This window comes from Ostrinia furnacalis, unplaced genomic scaffold (assembly GCF_004193835.3).
Source record: "Ostrinia furnacalis isolate ACB-3 unplaced genomic scaffold, ASM419383v2 OfSCF2036, whole genome shotgun sequence".
Classification (NCBI taxonomy): Eukaryota; Metazoa; Arthropoda; class Insecta; order Lepidoptera; family Crambidae; genus Ostrinia; species Ostrinia furnacalis.
The window spans coordinates 350595-377617 of record NW_021132275.1 but is presented as its reverse complement, the minus strand read 5'-3'; the positions used below and the strand labels follow the sequence as shown (position 1 = coordinate 377617).

Genomic DNA, 27023 nt, shown 5'->3' with positions numbered 1-27023 from the left:
TGATCCATGATCATCGGGCCATCTTTAGAAATGAGGAATATGTATCAACGAATTGATGATTCACCGGCCATCCAAAGACCTGCGAACTGATCACATCTTCCCACTTTCAATTGCGTTCACGTACCATTCAACAGTCGTCCCAAGTTCAACCCTATCGCGAATCGAGAATGCGTGCGCGCAGGCTGTGCGGCTATTTTAGCCCGCCGGTATGCGCTGACGGCGCCTAAGGTTCGACGACCCGTGCCAGGGAACTGCACGCCTTAACCCTGAGTTAAACTTAAACTTCACTGTGTTTGAGGTAAAATCATACCTGCTTCTGAGGAAATGAGGCATGAGTCACAGAGTAAGAATGCCCTCCTTTTCCTTGAGACCAGTAAAGTTCTTTAAACTTCTTGCACGAATAATGTTGGTATCAGATGTTTACAGTTAGAATAAATTGTTTTGAATGTGTGACCATGACCAAAGTACTAAACCACAAAAAATTGACACCACAGTATCTACTTATAGCAGAACTCTGAGGAAAGTAGAAAAGTATGACTTTTTTTACTCTTGTGGGTCGTTTGTCTTGCAGTGCATGTACAATTCTTCTTATACCCGTTTTCACCATCAATCCCTAATTTTTAAGTGACCCCTATACCAACAAAATTCATATTATGTGTTACCATAGAAGTCGAAAAAGGAAAAAGAGGTGAAAACGGGCATTAGTCTCGTTCACAGTTTAAAGGTCCCTACCACATTTTCCCATGTCTTCTTGATTTACGTGATTGCGATAAGTCTACATCCATTGCGACAGGTTCACTGTCACAAGATGCGTTCATATCGATGTTATGATGATACTATGCGTGTTGTGTTTACTTACTATGCAGGTCACAGTTTCTATTTCTATTGATAACATTGACTTTAACCAACTATTCAAGGCTTTTTTGTCATTCCAAAAGATGCAAATAATTAGTCCCTTCCATCAGTTCCCGCCCACTTAATTATGCAAGAAATTACACCTATACCAAACAGGAAAAATAATTTATTTCGTAAACAGCAACAATCATCACGAGTAGCATACCATTACAGCAATCAAAGGCTGCAGATGTACCTACAGTCAATTCCAAAAATATGCTTTTACCAATCACCGTGCGTGGTTGCGATTGATGTCTTAAAATCGAAATCTCGATATTGGTTCACGGTGCTTACTTAATTAAAACTTAAAAAAGTCCCATTTTAAGCTAGTAGGACTATTTTAGTGATACCAAAATAAGATCTTGAGAAACCGCAAATCATCAATTGTTTCGGAAAATAATCCTACTAATATTATAAATGCGAAAGTTTGGATGTTTGTTACTCTTTCACGCAAAAACTATTGAACGGATTTTGATGAAACTTTACATTATTATTGTTTAAATAAATATCCTTGGACAAAAACTAAAGGTTGACAGTAACTTGAAGAGAAAAGGGCAAGGCTTTTGAGGCCCAATATTATCTGACTGTACTAGCCTACGCAGATGACTAATTCGTTGTTGTCTTGTGTTGCATACACCCAAATTACAGCTTGATCGCTTATTTCGACTGCAAACGATCCCTTAATGATATGCTCACGATGATACGCACAAGGAATGACGCTGACAGGTCTTTGTTCACCGAAGACATATAATTACGTGGTTACAACATTATTTTAGTTGTTCTAGATAGGTACTATTCGATAGATACGCCTTGATCACACGTACCGAGTAAACGGGCGAGACAGTGCTCTCGGCCGAGTACTCGGTGCGTATGTTCATACATCTACTACTACGAGAGCACTGTCTCGCCCATTTTCTCGGTACGTGTGATCATGGCTTTAAAAAGATACTTAAATTAGAATTAGAAATTAAAATCGCTTTACGAAAGTTGACAAGACCACAAAACAAACCGTTGGATTCCAAGGCTGAGTTGCACCACCTAACTTTGACCGTAACTTTGACGATAACCGGCGTGTTTTGTATGGAATTTGACAGATTTTTGACGTTTGTTAAAGTCAAAGTAAGATGGTGCAACTCCAGCCTTATGAATCAGAGCCAATGCCAAAAATAAGTTAAATAAAAAGAAACAAAGCAATAGCTGTTGAGAATGTAGTTTGAATATGGTTATAGCCAGTGGGTTTAACCAGCTCTTAGTCACTATCATAACAACCCTGTTTTCTCAATAGGTACAAAGCTCTTACCCAGTGCAACTCAGTATTACACTGCAGTGTAATACTGAGTTGCACCTTCTTACTTTAACACTGACAAACGTCAAAAACCTGTCGCACTCTATAGAAAAAGCACCGTTAATGTTATTGTTTCGGTTAAAAGTATTTAAGTATGTTTATATCCGTTGTCTAGTACCCATAGTACAAGCTTTGCTTAGTATGGGACTATAAGTGCAGTGTAAAATGTCCAAGAAGGTGGTGCAACTCAGCATAAGTCTTCATACTTCAGCTGATGATAATCATATAAAATACTTTTATATTGTTGAATCATTCAATCGAAAGTAATATCGCCTTCTTTGCTAGATGAGTAATGAAACACAAACGTTACGTGAACAGCTCCCAATCATTGGAACTGCGCAAGCGCATCCGACCAACGAATTTTACGCACATCGGAAAGTGCAAATCCAATATTTATAACTGTTCCGATGTTTTTCATCACGTGAGGCGTATTCACAGACGAGTTAATCGGTTTTTATGAGCACAATGTAATCAATGTAAATATTGATTTCTAAACACTATAATTAGGAGCGGTACTAATTAGTACAATATTTTAACCTACTCGTAATAGTATAGTCGTTTAAGAGATCTCAAACTGATTTGAAAATTATAAATAACTTGTCTAAGTAGCTCAGTTAGAAGAGCAGTCACCCGGCAAGCGGAAGGTCGTGGGTTTAATTCCCGCCTTAGGCAGTTCGATTTATTCAAGTTATTTATAATTTTCAATATACTCGTAATAACAGAAAAATGTAGGTATAAATGATGCATTTCCGTTCCGACCTTATAAATACTTCAACATGATCTCACCTTATGGTATCTCATTGAGACATGATGTTTTGCTATGTCAATGTGAACATAACCCAACAATGTAAGCTTATTAGGGTTGTCAACTCGAAACATTAATTAATTACAACCCAGCTCTTAATCTATCTCTGATTTATTTTTCTGATTACATTCGTTGCGGGTTCCGAGATAGCAGTCTAAGTATGTCCCTTGGACTACTCTACCTTCACTAGTTGGGTTTTCTGGAAGATAAGTTTAAGGAGCAGCGGTGGTAAAAACAAGGTGGGAATCCTGAACGTGTCCGTCCGTACGCGTATTTTTGCGTAGTATCATGTGCCAATTAAGGGGTGTTTAATATGATACTTAATTAATTATTTCAGCACCAATGTACATCCCTGGACAAGTGCCTGGCTCACGTAAGGCTGTGCGAACCGTTACACTGTTTTCGTCGGCCGATAACGTGCGCGTTACTGATAAAACACGCAAAGGGTCGTAAACTCAGCCATAAAGTTTGTGTTGTGAAATTAAAGTTAATGTTTGGAAATATACGAGTAGCTATAAGGTAGACTAGCGCAATACTCCAAAAGGTGTAGAGAAAAAAAAAAGAATATCTTTTTGAACTTTACAAAGCACCACTTTGTGCTACTAAGAAAAGCGTGTGCTGTGCTTATAATAAGTAGGTACTGTACCTATTTATAGATTAGGTACAACAACATACCTATGACAATCCCACAAATGATCGCTTACACAAGTAAAATAATATTACTTAGCTGTTTTTTGATAAATAAAACTAATAAATTATGCTGAACGCTCGTTATCCATCATTTCAAGCCACAATAAAACAAAGTAAATGATTTATAAATACTACTATAGAATAGACTTCCACATTTTTAACTCACCACATCACGATGCATGATTTGCGAATGCGGAACTAACTCTGTATTTATTGGTGACGTCATGCCACTGACGAATAGGTAGATGTTTTTTCAGTAAATCTAGTTGGTTATTTATATTTCCTAGACATTTAATAAATATAGCAGATATCAAAACGAGTGGAGTTTTTGAATTCTCAAGAAAATAATTCTCTCAAAGTTCATTCTTTCGGATAATATTCATACTCCTTAAGGAAACCAAAACAGTATTTGAGTTTCATTAGAGTGAAATCAATATTTCACCGTAATTATGAAAATGATGCTGTTTATATCACTTTCATAAAGTTTTATGTACCTACAGAGTGTGAGTGTCCACAAGTGAAAAGTGTAGAGTCGGGTGAAAAAACCATATAAGTAATTTGCGACCACAGTTTACAGCTGCCTCGCCTAAATACGAGAGTGGGAAGGTTGTTAACCTTCTTTTTGCACGTTCACAAACAAACATAATGTGAAATTATGTGTATTCCTCGCAGTTCTATTGAACGCCGGGTATATTCACATGTCTCGTTAGTCGGTAGGAAATCGCAAATTATAACCTCATCAAAGAAAATTCAGTTGGTAATGACTGGTACATGAATATTTTTGACCTCGCCAAAGTACTGGAGATGGTTAATTTACTCATTAAAGTAATTATCTGACGCTTAGGTGCCTCCTTCTTCTATCACGTGGGTTTTAACTGAGGCCACCACAACCTTAAAACCTAAACCTGGTAAAGTCATTATTTAATTACATTACTCAAAGTATAATGAAAGTCAAAAGACAAATAAATTCATTTCTATGTTTACTCTCTTGAGAGCTTTCGTATAAATAAAGCAAGACTCAATGCTTTCTTCAGCAATTAATTGATCAAAGTCAGTTCAAATACGACGCAAGCGGAGACAAGCGACCACTAAAAGATTTACTTAACAGCCTTTAGAGACATACGGCTGTTTCCAAGCAGTTTATGTGATAATTATCAAGCAACGACCCAATAACCAATGAATGACACTGCTGGACAATTCAGCTTTCTCTATGAGGGGAAAACGCAATTCTTGTAAGATGGATAGAGTGCATTTTGTTAGTGCTATGTTCGTTATAAGTTTCAGTTTTTGCTAATTAATAATTAGCAATATAATTAGTAATTATATTGCCTTGGATTAGCGATAATAGCTACCTACTAAATACTATTTAACATAGCATGTTAATCATTGGAGCAGAATGTAAATGGAAACACATTAACTTGTGAAATTAGATTAGAATTGGATTTAACGTGCTCATGAAAAATATTTCTCATTTCATTCTTATCTTAGATAGAATATTGTATTGATAAATAAAAAGTGATTTGCAGTAAACGTAACACATTATGATTGCAAAAAGCTCTTCAATACCTATGATAATTGAGTAAATCAAAAGTCTATTATAAAGTGAGAAAACTTACAGTTTTAATTTTGATCTGATTATCATTTTTTACTGTTATATCATCGTCTGTAAACTGCCTGGAGTAAACTGGATGCAAGTGACCAGGGACAGAAGTAGGTGGAGGGTTGAAGAGGAAGCCTAAGTTCGAACGAACGGCGAACCTCCTAAAGGCTGATATAGATAGATAGACTGTTATATCATTAGTGTGATCGTTTGGTTAGCCTTGGCAAAAACTTGGTTACTCAATAGGCGGTTTGACTGATGTATTGATGGCATATGACTGACGCCCACCCATCGCGTGAAGGTCCACAACTTTCGTCTACTAACAATTGTTTAACTGATGGTATTCATGAATCATTACGAGTAGCTACTATTTGTACAAGAATCATTATTCAACACTGTCATCACATGATTGCTTGCAAACATAATGCAGGTTACTAATTTCATTCTACCTACTTGACATGAAAGTAATACTCTAAAACATTTCCTGGAGACAATAGAAAAAGACGAATGAAATTGTGTGAAATGCACTAAAATACAACCTTTAAAATTTTGTGTGAAAATTAATGTTAATTTACTTTATTTAAAGTATGTTGTACCTATACTTTTAACATGCAATGAAAGAACGGAGACTGAATGGTATCGTCTTTATCCTACTTAAATTACAAGTTACGATGCTTCGTAAGTGAATGGATACAATAATGGACTGTTCTGATTCCGAATAATTTACTTATAAGCCGGATAATGTGTAGTAGAAGGATGTCAAACGGTGAACGGACACTTGGGCAAACTTGGGCTCGCGTCCGGCGCATTCCAGCGCTGTGACTGTGGTGAATAACGCTTGCGCAAGCGGCAAGCACAGCCCGGTGTGGATCAAGTTGTGAGTAATGCACCGAAAGATTTGAGGAAATATATAAGTCACTAGGAAGTATATGTTCAAAGGTTTAAAAAGAAGTATATGCATTTGAACCTCATTCATTCATTCATATGAAGAATTCTGCTCTTATCAGTGGATCAATTTCCACTCATCCTTGGACTTTGCCAGCTTTGAAGTTTTGAACTTTCCGTATTGTCCTGACTTTTGCTTTTCCTATGAGCAATTCACAAAATAAGTATCTTATCGGCCTACCTCTTTCTCTTCTTAGTACTATTAGAGGCCGGTCGATCTATTCTCATAAATAGAACACTGGATACTTAACTTTCACATTATATTGCCTTAAATTAAATACAATTTATCACACAAAGGCGCGCGGAGTCGTCTCCGCGCGTCCCGCTATTCTCCCGTTTGATCCTAGTGTGACATTGACAATACGTCAATGTCACTATGACAGCATCTCATTGGCCACAACGATACCATTATTTTCACGTTTTAGATTTTTCATAATAACAGTAGGTACATACCTACAAAATTACTTTCCAGGATAGTGAAGGGATTTGTGAATTGGCGCCCTAAGCTTTTAAATTTAAAAGCTTTATTTCAGGAGATCCTCCCTTATTCCTTAAAATAACAAATTCCTTCTCAACTACTTTTAGTTTTTTCTTATTTTACCAATGCTAAATGTCAAGTTCTAAATACTTTCTTGGAATCCGTAGCTTATTATTCATAAGTAGAGCCTTATTTCATCAGGTGTCGTGAAACGCTCTCAGTCAGCAACTTGAGTCACTGGTGCGTTATGTTGTAGAAGTGCAAACATCTCCTTTGCATAATTACTAACTTGTAGGTACACAATAGTGCGTAGAAAGCGAAAACGTTTGAAAATCCACTGGCGTTCGAACACGATCGCACTTTGTTGTATCCCTAGAGAACTTGATTGTAAATATGTATTGTAATGTATCTTTTCCCAGTGGAAGCAGTAGAATTGATATTAATAATAATATTAATTTTCGTCGGCCGATAGTTTAGTCGGGCAGTTGATCAGTATGGGCATGTATGGAAGTGCGCACATTACACCGATTTGATTTGGCCGATTCTTCATACAAATTAAAATCAGGCCCAACTATCGGCCAACTAAAAATCGGTGGTCTGCGCCTAGTCTAAGTGATAATTTAATGTAGAGTTATATCTACACTAAGATAAAACTGGATCTTAGTTGTTATAAGTAGGTATACCTACTTATAACAACTAAGATCCAGTATATAATCACGTTTAACATTTCCTTAAAGAAAAAGGCCTTTTTCTTGTAAGTAAACCACAACCGTGACATTTTGACTTGAGTATCGAAATTCCTGAGTCATTTTAAATATCTTTGTAAATTCATAAAATTTTGCCTTACGTTCTTGAATCGTAGCCATGACCTAGAAAAATTAAGTAAACGTACAATACAAAAACTAATGTACATATTCAAATTGAGTTTGCTAAGACCCACCGACTTCGCACATACAAATATGGACAGAAATGTAATTACATCTGATAATGGAGAATTACCAAAGTGAACAATTACAGGAATTAGTTAACGCGTTTCAAAGATTGTCAAAACTCTTTCGAAAATTGAGTATTTCCTTAAAAAGGAACGCTACTTATGTAATTACCGTCTACATATGACTACGGAATTAATTAGACTACTTATTGATATTATTGGCTCAACAAATATCATTCTGATCAAAAAATATCAATAAAATTCAATAAAATGTTACATACGTTTTATTAACACACGTATTATACCTATACTAGCTTTCCGCCCGCAGCTTCGCCCGCGTGGAATTTCGTTTGTTAAATTTTCCTGAATTTTCTTTGCTATAAACCGTGGAAATCGGTTCGTGCGTTCTGGAGTTATAGCGTCAGGAAGGAAAACCCGACTTATTTTTATATAGTAGATTATAAATAATAATTCATTCTATTTTATAATTTAATAGATAGTAGAATATTAAATTTGTTCTACTTACAATCTTTGAAGACGTATCTTCTTCATTTTATTGTCTCGATGGAGACCGTCCCTTTCTTCTGTCCTATGTCCAACTACGAGATCTAAGATGTAAGAGATCACTAGATGTAAGATTTAAAGATAATTTATTGATTCCACGTAAAAGCGTCTCAAATACGATAGGTAAGTGTTGGATTTGCTGCTCCATGCACTACTACACACCTGTGCAATTTATAAGCAATATATTTTCTTCAACTTTCTAAACATTTCCATACATGTAACATGTAAGTAACGGTATAAATAACACTATGTATAGCAATGCACCACTATATCTGTCATACAGGGTGTTAAAATTGTTACACTTTTCGAGGGATGGTTAAATAAATAATGTCAATATTTTTACTAAAGAATATTCGATAATTTAAATCAGATTAGACAACAATACACAACAATATGCCATATTAATTACCCTTTCCTACACCACCAAATTTTACTTTTATTTAGAGAGCACAACTAAAACGATTTACTTAGTGCTTTTAATGCAAATGCATCCACCAACCAGTATGATGATCAGGTTCTCAGTTCAACTGTTACATACAACCGGCTTTAAGCCAAAAGAAATCTGACGAAATCGAATCTCATTCCGATGTCTTCGCCCCTTTTGGCCCAGCTGTGGGTCAGCAAGTTTTTGCCGCTAAAGGAACATGGTCAGGCCGCAGGCGCATTACGCTTAACGACTATACTTTTACACGTAAAACAGAAGTAGGTAGACGTTTACAAATAAAACAGAAGTATGTCGCAACTTTTGCTTTGTAAACTGTTGACAGTTTCAGTAATTTGGGTAAATTACGTAATGTGTTATGTCACTGTTTGTTAACAATGCATTATAATTGGCTGTGCAAAATTAATAACAGTCATGCATTATTATTTAAATAATCAACAACACGTGTATGACCTGTTTGCCAATAAAATAGTCAAAGTTTTTGTATTATTGCCAATAATTTCAAGTAACCTAAAGACACATATACTAGACCATTTATTTATTTATTTACGCAGTATTTAAAAAAAAAAATTTGTCCACTTTTTCGGATTCGATTAGTTTTGTTTAAAAAGTGTATTTACATTACACGAAAACACATACATTCTTAGACCCATCAATCATATATCGCCTGATAAATTTCCTCCAAATCGTTTCCAATAAATCATTCATAATCGATGCAAGACCGCTTCCTGCGATGCGCACGCGCCGATAATGTATCGATTGCATATTAATCGAGTCGCCGTCTCGGGAGATTAGTCTGTCTTCGTGTCGATTAATCGCACGTACCTTATTATTATTCTTACTTTATGGCTTTTCATCACGAGTATAGTGTCAATAGCATCGATCGATCCTTTTTATCATTGGTTTACACTATTATTTCAAAATATAAGAATGTAGGTACCTACATAACATTATGGGTATACATATTTTATCATTTAGGTAGGTACTTAAAACAGATATAAAATTTTAAACTATCGTTGATATCTTTTGTACTGGAATGCCAGAAAGGTGTTTTTATTTATCTCACATTCATGATTTTCAATACTTATATGAGCATTATACTACTTCCGCAGGCAATTTAATTATTTTTGAGTAGGTATGTAATGTTTTCTTTTTTCTTAGAAACTCACCTTAAGACCCGCCAATGCAAGATTCCAAAGTTCTGAAACAATAAAAGATTTATTAATTTTAGGAAAAAATACAATAATTACCTACCTCAGTAAGAAATTAAGCCATGTGATCAAAAAACTATTCATACAAGGTAGTTTGTAAGAAAATTTGTGTGAGATGCATTTATGTAGAGTAGCTCATCTTATTACATAAGTGACAGCGATTAACTATAAAACAATTTTGTGAAAGCTACAACAATCGTGCACCCGCTACGGTCATGCGCACGAACTGTCGCGAATCTGACGTACGACGACGCCTGCGCAGCCCGTGGAGTGCAGGGATAGTTAACCTTTTCACTTCCACGTAGTAAAAACAAATGAATGTGTTTACGTGTCCATGGAAATTGTCTAGGGTTCTCAATGAGGCTGCGGATAGCAATGTTTTGTTGAATATCGTGATTGTTAATCATTAAGATATCGACATTTATAAGGCTTTTCCATTTATCAATTTAAAACATTATGGCGTCTATCCAGGGCTACGGAGACTACTACCACAGAATAATATCTACTTCTTCTTCTTCTTGTCGTGTCGACAACAAACCTACACAGCGTCGGCCCAAAACTCCGCCACAAGAATGGCGTTGTCAGTAGCCTTCATTAAATCTCTACTAAATATCATTAAATATCGACTACTACGAGACTATTCCCACATCACGTTCCCACCGCTGCAACTCCTGTGTAGCCAGGATCTACAGCTTGACCGTGAATAAAAAAGCCAACCAGTGTGGGTCAAGTTAATCAATCAGTGAGACAGGGCGTAGGACATGATGGGTTAACGAGATAAAACAAGATTCTTATTTTATATTCCTAAAACATGTGCCAGAGTTGTTTTACCCCTACATTGTATAATGCAGAACTCGAGAAGTGATTTGCAATCCTCTCTCTGTAGTTATAATAGTCTTAGTTGGAACTTGCAGAAATAGTTTTCACCTCACCACAGATATCATAGAAAACTTGCCAGGCAGGTTACATTTATGTGAAACGTTTGAAACGTGACAATGTTTCATGGTTTCATAGTGAGGGACAGGGTTGTCTCTAAATTTAGTTAGTTAAATTAAGCTCCAAGGAGTATTGACGTATTTGTACATAAGTGCTTTATTCATAGACGTGAATTAAATTAGGATTAGTATTTATCTAATGTCGTAGCTTCTTAGAGTTAATTATGCCCTAATCAAAGTTGGAACCAACAAAAAAGTGTATCGTACATACAGGGTGGAAACGATAAGTGATCTCACTCGATTATTTCTAAACTAAACAAGATATCGAAAAACTGGTTACTGATCCTGAAAGTGCTTCACAAGCTCTTTCAAACGGTACCAATAATAGGTTACAGAATAAACTGGAACTATCCCAAAATTCAATGTTTCCAGCTTCCATACTAAATGTATGGCGATGACACAATATTAGAAGTGTAATTTATTTTTTGTTACATAATAAACTTAAAAAGTCCGTTAAATAAACTTGAAACTTGCATCTTATTTAAAATTATTTGTGAAATACATTACTTTTAGGTTTTCCTTGCTATAAAATTATCAAGAGATGAGTGCAATGACTGTGATAGTACAAAATGTATGGAAGACGGAAACATTGAATTTTAGGATAGATCCAGTTTATTCTGCAACTTGATATTAATACCGTTGGAAAGAGCTCGTGAAGCACTTTTAGGAACAGTAACCAGTTTTACGATATCTTGTGTAGTTTTTAAAATTATGTAACTTTACCAAATGTATGGAAGCTGGAAACATTGAATTTTCGGATAGTTACAGATTTATTATTCTGAAACCTATTATTAGCATCGTTTGAAAGAGCTCGTGAAGCACTTTCAGGATCAGTAACCAGTTTTTCGATATCTTATATAGTTTAGAAATAATCGGGTGAGATCACTTATCGTTTCCACCCTGTATACATAGAATTTAAATATGTATTTCACAATAACTTATTATTATTACCTAATTATCGACAAAAAGAAAAAATACATAAGACCATACAGCCATTTACAACGAGCACGGTTATGAACAAAATAATTCCACAGAACTTGTGTAACGCCTCCTTCGAAGTTACACCACAAACAACAAGTAAAAGATACTGAAGATTGTTTCAGCATGCAACGTTTGTGTACGTTTACTATGTTTTTCCGCACGCATAATGAGCAATTAGCGTTAAAATTAGCGTCAAATAATAATAAATTATTATTTTATTAGCAGATTAACGATTTCAGATTAACGTAAAAATGTTTGATAGAATTTTAAAACGTTAATTGTATTACATTAATAGACGTTTAGTATTTATTTTATTTTTGTTTATTTAATAAGACAACCAACAAGACATGTTACACTAAAACATTTTGGAAAATAAATTGAAAGACAAATACTTTTTTAATCAGTAAATACTGTCAACAAAGTTTGTCACATACATTTACATGTATACCTACAGCTTTAAAAAAAACAAAAGAATTAAAAAATGGAACACCATTTTGAAATCAAATGAAGCTCTATAATTCGTATTCCTTGTTCAAACTCCTGTGAGAAAACGCAAGCTATTATTGTTTTTAAAATTGATCGTGCTTGCTAGATTAGCAGCTGGCCAGTCACGTCGGGAGTCGGATCGTGATGCAGGGTGGATTAGACACAGCACTCGGCGGTTAGAAAATGGCCGGTGCGGGTTACCTTAATCGCGATTCGTTGTGGCTCGCTCGATCTACTCCATTTGAATTTGGAATGTAAGAGTCAGATGCAAAACCCGTTACAAAACAAACAAAATACATAGTTTCAGTATCATCTACCATATTATCGTGATATTATATTAACTTTAGAATGCTCCAAAATTTTATCATAATGAGTTGTTTACTTAAAGTCTTGAAGTCAAGTCAAATGTGAAAGCACTATAAAAGTGATACATCTTTCACACATTCTCTAATGCAATCCTTTTCCAATCAAGATTTAGCACCTTTTACTACAAAAGTGGTTTTGAATGGCGTTTTGATAATTTTTATCTAATTGATATTGAAATTACTATTAGTTAACAGCACAGTAATAGTGACTATCGTATCATGAATTTCTCTTCCGCTGTAACAGCATGTCGTTTAAAGCAAATATGAAAATTTTGTTNATATTTTCATTAATGATAATATGTTGTTTTACTGTGTTAAAAACACGTTTTTTTCTATTTAAACTCTAAAATGTACATAATAATTAGTGTACATTGAATTGACACAACAAACAATAGTTCATTCTTGTAAGTTGTACTTGATGAAATTTCATTTCATATTATTTATTAATAATTCAAAGCAAAAAAGGCTTATTACATATGAATTGTCAAAAAATGACAGCTGTCAGAATTCCGTCTAATTAAAAATCGGACTATACCTCCGCAGACAACTTCATTATTTTTATAGTAAGGTTTTCTTTTTTCATATTTCAATTTTATCGTAAGAAACTCACCTTAAGACCCGCCAATGCAAGATTCCAAAGTTCTGAAACAATAAAAGATTTATTAATTTTAGGAAACAATACAATAATTACCTACCTCAGTAACAAATTAAGCCAGGTGATCAAAAAACTATTCATACAAGGTTGTTTGTAAGAAAATTTGTATGAGATGCATTTATGTAGAGTAGCTCATCTTATTACATAAGTGACAGCGATTAACTATAAAACAATTTTGTGAAAGCTACAACAATCGTGCACCCGCCACGGTCATGCGCACGAACTGTCGCGAATCTGACGTACGACGGTCGACGCCTGCGCAGCCCGTGGAGTGCAGGGATAGTTAACCTTTTCACTTCCACGTAGTAAAAACAAATGATTGTGTTTACGTGTCCATGGAAAGATTGTCTAGGGGTCTCAATGATGCTGCGGTTTGCAATGTTTTGTTGAATACCGTGATTGTTAATTATTGGGATTTCGACATTTATAAAGCTTTTGCATTTATCAATTTAAAACACTATGGCGTCTATCCAGAGCCACGGAGACTACTACCACGGAATAATTTATCTACTTCTTCTTCTTGTCGTGTCGACAACAAACCTACACAGCGTCGGCCCAAAACTCCGCCACAAGAATGGCGTTGTCAGTAGCCTTCATTAAATCTCTAGGTACTAAATATCATTAAATAACTACTAGTTACTCCGAGACTATTCCCACCTCACGTTCCCACCGCTGCAACTCCTGTGTGGCCAGGATCTACAGCTTGACCGTGAATAAAAAACCCAACCAGTGAGGGTCAAGTTTGACCCACAGTGAGATAAGGCGTAATAAAACATGACGGGTTAACGAGACGAATTAAGATAAAATAAGATATATTCATAAAACGTGTGCCAGAGTTGTATTACCCCTACATTGTATAATGCAGAACTCGAGAAGTGATTTGCAATCCTCTCTCTGTAGTTATAATAGACTTAGTTGGAACTTGCAGAAACAGTTTTCACCTCACCACAGATGTCATAGAAAACTTGCCAGGCAGGTTACATTTATGTGAAACGTTTGAAACGTGACAATGTTTCATGGTTTCATAGTGAGGGACAGGGTTGTCTCTATTTAGTTAGTTAAAAAGAGTTACTTAAAATGTCCAAGGAGTATTGACGTATTTGTACATAAGTGCTTTATTCATAGACGTGAATTAAATTAGGATTAGTATTTATCTAATGTCGTAGCTTCTTAGAGTTAATTATGCCCTAATCAATGTTGGAACCAACAAAAAAGTGTATCGTACATATACATAGAATCTAAATATTTCACCATAACTTATTATGTATTACCTAATTATCGACAAAAAAAAATACATAAGACCATACAGCCATTTACAACGAGCACGATTATGAACAAAATAATTCCTCAGAACTTGTGTAACGCTTTCTTGGAAGTTACACCACAAACAACAAGTAAAAGATACTGAAGATTGTTTCGGCATGCAAAGTTTGTGTACGTTTAACTATGTTTTTCCGCACGCATAATGTGCAATTAGCGTTAAAATTAGCGTCAAATAATAATTAATTATTATTTTATTAGCAGATTAACGATTTCAGATTAACGTAAAAATGTTTGATAGAATTTTAAAACGTTAATTGTATTACATTAATAGACGTTTAGTATTTATTTTATTTTTATTTATTTAATAGGACAACCAACAAGGCATGTTACACTAAAACATTTTGGAAAATAAATTGAAAGACAAATATTTTTTTAATAAATACTGTCAACAAAGTTTGTCACAAAATACCTACAGCTTTAAAAAAAACAAAATAATTAAAAAATGGAACACCATTTTGAAATCAAATGAAGCTCTATAACTCGTATTCCTTGTTCAAACTCCTGTGAGAAAACGCAAGCTATTATTGTTTTTAAAATTGATCGTGCTTACGAGATTAGCAGCTGGCCAGTCACGTCGGGAGTCGGATCGTGATGCAGGGTGGATTAGACACAGCACTCGGCGGTTAGAAAATGGCCGGTGCGGGTTACCTTAATCGCGATTCGTTGTGGCTCGCTCGATCTACTCCATTTGAATTTAGAATGTAAGATGCATACAGTCAGATGCAAAACACGTTACAAAACAAACAAAATACATAGTTTCAGTATCAATCTACCATATTATCGTGATATTAAATTAACTTTAGAATGCTCCAAAATCTTATCATAATGAGTTGTTTACTTAAAGTCTTGAAGTCAAGCCAAATGTGAAAGCGTTTTATGACGAATCTTTCACACATTCTCTAATGCAATCCTTTTCCAATCAAGATTTAGCACTTTTTACTACAAAAGTGGTTTTAATGGCGTTTTGATAATTTTTATCTGATTGATATTTAAATTACTATTACCTAATTAACAGCACAATAATAGTGACTGTCGTATTATGAATTTCTCTTCCGCTGTAACAGCATGTCGTTTAAAGCAAATATGAAAATTTTGTTTGCATTACTACATCCACACGTGCATTGCGAGGCTCCAAATATTTGACCACATTGGTTACAATTAAAATAATACAGCTGTTAATCTAGGTCAAGATTACACGTTTTGTGCAACCGATTGCAGTGCAATGCCTGATATAAATCGCTTAGTTTTCGTTTTATAGCCACAAACTAGTTTTTTCCCGCGGCTTAGCCTGCATGAATGATCATCTGCCACAGGAAGACTTTAGCATGCACCTTGCCAAACTTGAAAAAACTGGGATAAAAACTATCCTTTGATTATCCCATGGTTACAAAGTAGAATAACTTCCCCCGCGTGAATATTAGTCTGTCACAGGAAGACTTTAGCATACACCTTTCCAAAGTTGCAAAAACTGGGATAAAAACTATCCAATGATCTCAAAGTAGAGATAGCTTCCCCTCGTGAATTTCAGCCTGTCACAGAAAAACTTTGGCATGATCCTTTCCCCCTTACAAAAAACTGGGATAAAAACTATCCTATTACTATCCCATGGTCTTAAACTAAAGAGAGCTTCATGTATTTCGATCTAACACCAGAAAGACTTTAGCATGCACCTTTCCCGTTACAAAAAACTGGGTGAAAACTATCCAAAGTTTTCCCTAGGGGCAAACTATCTCTATATTAAATTCCTACATCTAAATCGGTTTAGTTGCCTAAGCGTGAAACAGTAATAGACAGACAGACAGATATACTATCGCATGATGTTAATACGGATGATAAAGATCTAATGAACTTTTTCGCTTCATTCAGGTGTTGAAGCGTGCGAAATTATTTGAGTCTACATTATTATTTTAGCTCGCATTTTAGTGTTATGTTTCAATTCAGGTATTATTAAGTTAACAGTTAATAACTGACTATATTCATTAAAGTGCCGCACGAATTAATTCAGAAAATTAATCAAGCGTTAACTACCTAATATTAATATTCAAATTATGATCCGCGAATTCGTTCATAATATGGAAATGTCTATATAATTCTATATATTTCTAGTCTATATAATTTTAATACATATTTTAAAAAATATTGCTCCAATATTGCAGTAGGATGTAACATAGTTTTCAAGTAGTGTGCTATAAGATTTTTTTTTTGCAAATGGTTTACCACTCAATAGTTGAAATATCTTAGAAAAACATGAACTGGTAAGACCTTTCAACCAAATACCCATAAAATGTGGTTGTTTGTAACTTTGTAACAATCCAATCAACTGAAAGCCTTGAACATAATCAATTTATAACCGCATTACGTTAACTTGGTCTCACAACTTGATGGCGTCATAATAAGTAACCCTTGGTTTCTGAGATAGACAAATAATTTAACGCTTATTCAAGAAGGTAGAGCATAAAGCCTCTGACAGACGCGGACGTCGAGTTAGCATGACAGCAAGTCAGTCATAATACGTTACATACAATCATGCTCACGTCTATTTATAGCGACTAACAATTAATTGTATTTAATAATTATCATATACATATACATCGACTGTCTACCAACTGGTAACTAACAAATAGCTCATTACATTCTTCAAAAAGTCTTCTTTTAAGCCCATTTAGCTACTTAAAATTAAAAAATACATCTGTAAATTAAAACTTAAGTACGAGTAGGTAACTAATTTTGTTAATGACACCTTTTGACTAGCCTTACTAACTAAATAACACTGAGTTACACCACCTGAGTTTAACCGTAACTACTTATACGTAAACGATGTTTTCTGTATGGATTTTGACAGACTTTTGACGTTTGTACGGTTAAAATAAGATATAGCAACTCAGCCTAAGAATAATATGAATCGTAATAACAATTTGTTACGCCGCTGCTTTTCTTTACATAGGCAAATCCACATTTCCACGCATTTCAGAGCAAAATCTTTCCACCGATTTCCTAAGGCTACCCCATCTGATGATGGCCCGTGTTCTTAATTGTTATATTGCCGGTTGTTACAACCACGCAGCCCGCTGCATCAGTAATGTTCTTTAATGCTTGCATTAGTGCGGAACTGGTAGAGTTATTATTACATTTATGTTAAGTTGTTGTGCTGTAAGCTAGCACTGTTATTATTTTCAGGGTTTATAGCGCCTAATGAGACTGTAGATAATAGTAATTTGAGAGAGAATCTATCCTATCTACATAGTTTTATTCGTTATTAGTTAGCAAGACATAATTTTCACCGTCATATTGGATTACCAACGAGTAAGTTAGGTTAGTTCTGTTAACGCTGTAATTATTTTCAGGATTTATAGCGTTTAATGAGAGTGCCATAGTAGTTTGTTCAAATTGAAATATTCTAGAGATCTATCCTATAGACATCATTATTCGTTGTTAGTTAGCAAGATATGTTTTCACCGTCATATTGGATTACTAACGAGTAAGTTTGTTCTATTAACGCTGTTATTATTTTCAGGGTTTATAGCGCTTAATGAGAGTACCATAGTAGTTTGTTAAAATTGAAATATTCTAGAGATCTATCCTATAGACAGCCTTATTCGCTGTTAGTTAGCAAGATATGTTTTTCATCGTCATAATGGAATACCAACGAGTAGATAAGTGGTGGCTTTTAACGATTAATTAGGGTTTATAGCGCCAAATAAGACTGTAGTAGGTAATAGTCATTTGTTCAAATTGAAATATACCTACTAGAGATCTATCATATCTACAGTCTTATTCGTTGGTAGTAGTATGTGACTTATTTTTCGTCGTCATATTGGATTACTAACAAATAAGTTGTTTGTTCTGCTATTATTTTCAGGGTTTGTAGCGCTTAAAGTGTAAAAAAACTCATAAATCTCATTTATTTTTGCAAATAGCTTTTAAAAAGCACTTTTACACGTCCCAGTATTAACCCTACCACTGCTTCGGACAATAAATGGGCCAGTGCTGAGAAGAAGCAGCGCAATAAACTCATCTGTGAGTCATCAATAGTTTATTCAAACTGAATAGGTACTTCTATGTATCCTATCAAACTCCTCCTATGTTCTTCTGATTAATTTCGTTGCGGGTCCAATGACAGTTTAACTTTCCCCCGGGACAAACTTGACCTTCATTGGTTGGGTTTTTGTGGCGGTCAAGCTGTAGATCCTGGCTACACAGGAGTTGCAGTGGTGGGAATAGTCCCGTTCTATGCATCCTATATTCAATCTACAGTCATATTCATTGTTAATCGCAATTAAGACTAGGAAGAGATGTTTTCCACCGTCATTGGATTACCAACCGGAAAGTCGAGATCCTGTAGGATAGGTAATATTCCCGAGAATCTTAGATGCTTCAATATGCAGTTCAGTTTATACTTGTGAGTTTAAAATCACGACTCCATAAAAATGGAAACAGGTTATTTAAAATTCCCCTTAACAGTTTTATTACATCGCTCCGATCAATTTTCCAGCTGATTATAATGGAGAATTTTTAATGCATTTATTATTATTTATTTATTATTATAGATGCTAAGTAAAATAAAAAATACCGCTCTAACGTTTTAGGGTCTCAGAAAATAACTGCCTAACTAATGAATGTAATTATAAATCTTATGTAAGTCAAAAAAGCAATTAAGAGTGCATCATTAACGACTGATGACACGGATACCTTGACCGCGGGTAACCCCTAATTAGCATAGAATCATCTGTGCAACGATAAGAGATGTTCTCACGACATAGACTGTTGAATCACCGAGTAACACCTTCTTGATGTCGTTTGATTAGGGTAACTATATTACTTCAATAAAAAGATTTAGCTGTGAATGTAGTCAAATGTTGCTGTTAAGTTAACAGTAAGTAAGTAGGTCTCTATCGAGGAATGTCAACATAGAACAGTTTTTTATAGATCTATAGCCTGCATCTGTTGCTCCTAAAGTGGACACCAAACGACCTCATGATGATGATGATGATGGCGATAGACTTAGAGCACGCACTACATATAGGACAGTCTGTCTACCAGACAAAACATTTAATAGAGGTATTTAGCTATACACAGTTTGATATTGAAAAACAATTACCTTCTTGTATGTAGGTAGTTTCAGCAATTGTATATTTTGTTTCGTGCTTTCATCCTGGTACGCACTAACTTAACTGCTTAGATGCTATAAATATCAAAGAAAATGATGCTTTATTCAAATAATTCAATTGCATGAATGTTTGTTTACACTTAAGAGATTTATGCAGGTAAATTATATGCACTTAAGTTGAAACAATGGGCAGTAATGTTTTGTGAATTTATTTATCAGTCTTATCTATTAATCACAATGTAACATAGAATGTTAGTATATTATGCAACAATTGCAAAATTGCACCTTAGTAAACAATAAGAACCCAGCCCAGAAGAATAATTACAACAGGTCTTCAAATTAAAAATCACCAAATGTGCAAGGAATCTCCCTAAGGTTTCTTGCTTACTTTTTGAAACCCTTTATGTATTTTAAAACTTTAATGCACACATATTATTGCTTTAAAAAAGGGGAACTTATGCCGTATGGCATTCTCTGCCATTTAANCTATTTGTAATTTCGAGTAATATTAATTTGACATGCTCTCCTGCTGCTATTCTTTTAATTAATCCGAAAAGAACATAGATCTAGTATTTGATCTAAAAACAAGTTAATTTCATTGCAGCAAGGCCAGTCACATAATTACCAGTCTAAAGAACAATCCATAGCAACGTTGGTTCCATTCGTATGTTTGCAACTTATCAATGGCTTATAGGTTCCACATCCGGCGACAAACGTCGGCAAAAACAGAATAAATAGCGCTAATTTGTCTTGCAAACAAGGCATTTGCTTAAAATACCTACAAAGGTGCAAACAATCATCTAGTTTTAAGTAGAACTAGCTGTGCCCGCGACTTCGTACGCGTGAAAATAGTTTGAATAATATTTCCCGTTTTTGCAACATTTTTCTTTTCCGCTCGGCCCCTATTGGCTGTAGGGTGATGTTTATAGCCTAAATCTTTTCTTGATAAATGGGCTATCCAACACAAAAACAATTTTCAGATCGAACCAGCAGAAAGAAGATAGATTGTAAACAAACATCTATGTACAAATAAGTATTTTTTTATTAAATTAGCCAGATCCAATAAAACCAGTCGTATTCTAGTCTTTTATCGACAATCGTTTCTTAGTACATAACAAACAGTGCAGAATATAAATCTACATAATAAGTACAAGTTACGTATTTAATCCACTCTATACCTTCTCCGATATTTCGTATCAGTTGTTTTTGTACTAAAATTATCACACGATACTTAATACTACATACATAAAAGTTTTAAAATATTACCATACAATTCAGATACAACCAATTACAACATTAATTAAAACTTTAATTTATGTCTGACAACCCTAAACAAAATGCTGCACAAAAAACTGGTACTGTTCTCCTAGGCCGAATGACTTCGTGGGAGAACCGCTCGGTTTACTGTTAGCCGAATAAATGACCATATAACAGTCTTTATAATCTATTTTAATACAATACAAAGAAAACAATGTCGTAGCTGCAAATTGTATAGACAAGAGCACGTCTAGCTAAACACGGTGGCCTCTTATGTACCTGGTAATAGAGGCGATTTTACCGTACCATAGTGATGTGCTGTGCACTGTACTTGTAATTATTTTCATCGATTAAGCAGCGAGATACAAATGTTTCAATTACACCGGCGTCGGCGTTCATTAGCGACGGAGAATAGCAATTACAACTGTATCTGTAATTGATTGCAGCTAATCAATAGTATTAACAATTAATTCGTTTACACCTACGTAGTCAAGGCTGACCGTTATCTTTTGCATTCGAAATAGTTTTGCTGTTTAAAGGCTTAATAACACTATTGACCGTATAAAGTGAAATAAATATTAATTAAAGGAAAGAAGAACGACCAAAGAAATTTCAATGTAGTGACAAGTAAGACTGAAAATATTTTAGCACACAAAAAAAGAAATATTGTTATTTTCAGCGTGTCTCCGCGGTTTATAATGCTTAATTAAATAAAAGAATTCGCCTCAAAATATGAAATAGTTAAAGATCCCCGTTACATTCTAAACATTAGCGCAACAATGATATAGCCATTGTCCAGAGGCTTTTACTCCAATTTAGAGCTATATTTTATCTAGTGACCCGTTAGTCATAAATCTGGCTAATTAACGAAGAAAGGCACTGATGAGGCGGTTAACCCTGAATGTTTGTGCCACTTTAGCGTTTGAAAAAGGCAAACAATTGAAATGTCTCTTTCTTGAAACAATAACACGGCTGACGTTAGGAATAAGTATTACTCGATGTTGATTGCCTTTCTTCTCTTTACCAATGCCTTTAAAATAGAGATTGTAACTACATACTAATAGTACATTGTTTTAAGTTCCTAGAGTGATTAAAACTACTTATTTAAAATCAATGAGATATTTTATTTCTTTCAATTTGTTACAATATGGCCTAAACTAAGTAAAACGTACTCATCTGTGAAATTGGGAGCAACTAATCGGTTCTAAAAACTTAAAAATTTCCTAAGTTGGATGACATTTGAAATTCGACTTTTTTCGCCGTTTGACCCTCGGTCAGCTCATCAACCGACCGTAAAGGTTGTTTACACGAGCGATTAGGCACGCTGTTCACGAATTAGCCTGTGGTTACTCCATCTGAGGAAGGCCGAGTCGAGTTGCCGTGTTTGAGGAAAAACAAATGACAACTGTCTTCGGGGCTGTTCATTTGTTATATCGCAGCCAATAAACAAATGTCTTTTGTTAATATCATTAAGACTGTTTTAACTACTTCCCTGCCGTGATTCGCTAAGTGTTGTTATATTAATTTGGGGGCAGTTAACTAGTTAATATCACGAGACATGCAATAACTTACCAAGTATTGTGATTACAAATAAGACGATAATTTGATTATTCTCTCATTTCACAGCTGTCATTAATTTTATTAACTAGAACTTTTATATATGTAGTTGATTGCAATGGAAAAATGCAGCAAATGAAAAAGTTCTTGAAAGTAATTAACCATTTCAGTCTAGTACCTAGTGAAAGGAAAATAAAAAAGCACAAAATACCTGAAATTTTTAGAAACGTATCCATTTAGGAAAAGAGATCATTGTTGAAAGATCGACCTCAATTGCCCTAAATAAATAAACAAATCCAGTTACTCTATCACGAAAACTACGTCTATAAATAAAATTAAGTAGAGCGCTGAAACAACTTATAAAGCTATAAATCTGTGTTCATTACTTTACATTATTATTTAGCGTGAAATGTAGCGTGCACGCATCAATCATTGAAATATAGGCTTGTTGTGGCACGAATGTCCAATTACTTTAGTAATAGCTCTGAAGTGTTTTAATGTCTTTACCACTGTCTCTACATATACATGATAATCCTCCTAACGGTACCTAACACTGCTAACAATGTATGGTGTTTGTTCTTCTTTTGACAGATGGTCCAATCATGATATTACAGTCTTTGAATTGCGCTAATCATAGAGCTAAGTCGACGCCACATTTGACCAGAAAGCAAACCAAAAGAAAGAGCTAGTTTTATAAGAGGGTTTTCATCTAGCCTAGGCGCAGTCCACCGACTTTAAGTTGGCTGATAATTGGGCCCGATTCTAATTTGTATGAACAATCGGCCGATACCAAATCGGTGTAATGTGCGCACTTTTATACATCTCTATGCTGATCAACAGCCCGACCCAAGTATCGGCCAACTAGAAGTCGGTGGACTGCGTTTTCTTGAGTCAGTGTTGTTGTCTTATTTATTATAGGTAAGTATTATCAAAATTATGTTAGTGACTCTAAGCTTGTTTATTTTGTGGGAATATTTTCTAAAATCAGTGTCATTGCCAATGTCAACTGTTTTAATTAAATAGAGGAAGGTAGATACTAAGTATTCATTACGCTTCTCCGAAGCGTATAGCCAGGAACCAAGCCGTGACGAACGCCTTGCAGACTTAGAATTAGCTTCCACTTAAACATTACCCTACAATTGGGTAAAATACCCCACAATTGTGCGAACGGTCGCGACAGTTACATGTCCAGCGGCCATTCGAGCTCATCGTACAGTTAGGCACGTAAAATATGGTCTATTATGGAAAAGGCGTCAGAAAAAGTAATTTTAGATACTTTTTTGTGAGAAAGATTATGTTAAAGTCGCTTGACTGACCACGGTTATTAGGGATTAACGGGAGATCAACGAAGTTGCATTTCTTAGTTTTTATAGTAAAATTATAGTCCCAATTTTTTTTCTTCTTAAATTGGTATCACCAGCTTTTTTTTACTAATAGCAACTCCCATAACCAATGTGATTCACCGTAATGATAACGTCTCGGTAGTATCGATAAATAATCGATAAATCACTCGGTCTCATTTCGAGTCGATTAGGGCGAGGTGTTAATCACGTTACGTGGCTGACCGTACCAATCTGACCGTTCTAACAGTACGGGTAACTGTGCTCCGGTTTACGGGAACCGCTCGCTTGCATGAAATAACCATTATTTGTAACCTAATGCAATTTTGTTGCAGTGAATCAGCTGAAATGGCTTGTTATGTTTCCAAAGCTGTATTTGGTATACATATCTCAAAAGTTTTCTACTTGTGAGCAGAATAAGAATAATGTAAGAAATGTAGTTGCTAGTCAAACATTAGTAAATTGTGAGCCAGAGAGAAATGAAAGAAAGGTATTGACGCCTGTATTCACAAACATACTATGAGGTATCCCAGTGCGCGTGGACACACGAGCCAAATATCACAGAGCTCCAACGCTGTGCTTTCGATTTGCTGATTCACTTAAGTAAGCATCGTTTGTGAATACGAGCGTGAGGTACAATGAAGTTGGTAGTATATAAGGTATTAAAAGAAGTAGAAAAATACGTAAGTACTGGTCCTACCAAAAACCGAAAACAATACACCTTAAAAAACCTATGTACAGTGACTTCAATTTGATCTAATTTTAAAACAAATAAAGCAAAGACATACTGACATACAGCCTCGCAAAGTTCGAAAGTCTCCGGATCATCAGGCACGACACAGGTGAGAGCAACCTAACCTTGATACGAAGAAAGCGCACCGATCGAGATGCCAATTAAATGGAATACGAATGCTAAAGAGAAATCACGGAACCGAACGTGATCAGCATTTTACAAACACTCAAAAAGTAACAAAACTTTTTGTGTAGCTTCTTTTGTCTGCTAGTTGAGTATTTATTTTGTGCCAGTGCTATACAGCTTGGGGAAAACAAAGCCGCTGCGGGGCATCCCTAACTTAGGAGAGACATTCCCAAAACACTTACATTAATCGAATATGCACTATTAGGCCATCTAAAGACCTTGCTCTAGTCTATAATAATCTACATAGTTTATTAGTAATTTTTGTGCATAATTTTTAACGTCTACGATTAGGCACGAACTATAGTATTCCATACTAAAAGCTACAGAACACTGATAAATCTAGGCCAGAGAGTCTTATTACTATGTACGTAACTTATGGCCAACCTAAACAGTAAAGCAAAGCAAAGGTCAATCGGAAATAGTCTAAATCATGACTACCAACAATTTACTCGATTAATGAAATAAATTAATACCAGTCTCACGATTCGGCGATTATTTGCGAGCAATCAAATAGTTTTTCAGTTTCGCGTGAATGGTAGAGCACTACAATTTTGTTACGGAGGCATAGGCTTGCCTTGACATTTGGTAATGTAGAGTTCGAACTTCCTAAAACTTTAAAGGTGGGTATTTGATTTGTATTATTATAGCAATTACGTTACTTTTTAACACGAGTAGGTACCTTATTTTTATTGGTTTTATATACCAGTTATGTATTAGTTGTAGTGGAACTATTTATTGATATTACCGGTTTTTATGAGTCTTACGTAGCTAAATTATTCTGATTTCAAGATTTCAAGTTTTTAAATGGGTCAATCTTAGCCTATAAAACAATTTAACCGGATCAAGTAAACAGTTTTTCAGTTTTTAGAGCTTAGTTCGTTATTTGAATGGAAATGGTTGAATTCTTTTTACTTTGACCAATGGCTCCAAAAATCACAGTACGAGTAATTGAGGAGGACAAAAGTTTGTAAGTATTTCTCAAGCCATAGGTATCAATGGTGTGATTGATTATACTTTTCATTTAAAATACAGTCATTTGTTTGGATTTCACAGTATGCGTGATGCGTGAAGTCTTTTCTTTAGATTTTCTGTGACAGCTCCACTTAGCTTTCTGGGCCCAACAAATTAGTTTTAACAATGGCATTAAAATAGTTGTTCCACCGATAAACGTTTACTTTCTCTGTGCGTACACGCAAGCCGATAATAATATACAACAATTATTATAATTGAAACATGCGAACGTGTGATTATCACGAACACAACATGGACTTTTTGTTTATTGTGATCGGAAATTTGACCTGTATACTTTTTACCAAGCAAGCAATGGCAAGCATAGCGTTCATCAATATTTTATGCTTCCTATCTATGCAATTTATTCAACGACAATTGAAAATCTTCGACTTCATCTTCATCGTCAACATTGCGTTACTTGATCAAACAAAAATAATTGATTTTACTGCTCAAATGCAACAACTTTTCCCGATCGGGACCGAAGTTCAAATATAAAAAGAAAATTATTTTCTATACTTTTAGCACCAGCTATCAGTCATTTAGTATAAGGATTCCATCCTTTTTCTTTGATGAAGTACTATATGTAGGTATATTTTTTTTATAAAATCATTTCATTAGGTTCATAATAACGAGTTGGAAGAAAGTTCCTATTTATTTATAAACACCATTAAATAGAGAATGATTCAGAAACACGACACTAATTAATGTAGTGATTAAGAAGCATTTTATTTAAAACATGTGCGAGCGCATCATTAAGATTCTCATCGGATTCGAAGAGGCAATGTCAACATATTTTGGTAGGAAAGGTCACTAAAGGTCATTGGGCCATATCGGACAAGTCGGTGCAGTGACCTTAAAATATTTAAGACGCCATCGGCGTGATAAACATAACTTTTGACATCAAAACTTTCCTTATTATCTTTGATGTCGGCATCTGACTACCGATTCTAGATTCGGGGAACGCTAGTTTGACTTTGAAGATCCCTGTCGATCGCTGGACTTTGACACAAAGCTTAAGTCGGTGCTTTTTAAATGCCAAAACAAAAGGTTCCGATTTTTTTATCCACAACGAGGAAGCTCTTGTCCTGTATGTATCTCATCTGATAGTAAGTGACGATCAGG

The 27023-nt window shown here is 34.9% G+C and overlaps 1 protein-coding gene across 1 annotated transcript in view; it reads right to left on the bottom strand.

Annotated features, from left to right (window-relative positions):
- Positions 1-27023, bottom strand: part of LOC114354287 (ATP-binding cassette sub-family G member 8) — a 72012-nt gene that overhangs the window by 25703 nt on the left and 19286 nt on the right. The window contains exon 2 of the mRNA XM_028306586.1: positions 13343-13374. The gene's annotated coding sequence lies outside the window, so the exon portion shown is untranslated. The remainder of the gene's footprint in view (positions 1-13342; positions 13375-27023) is intronic.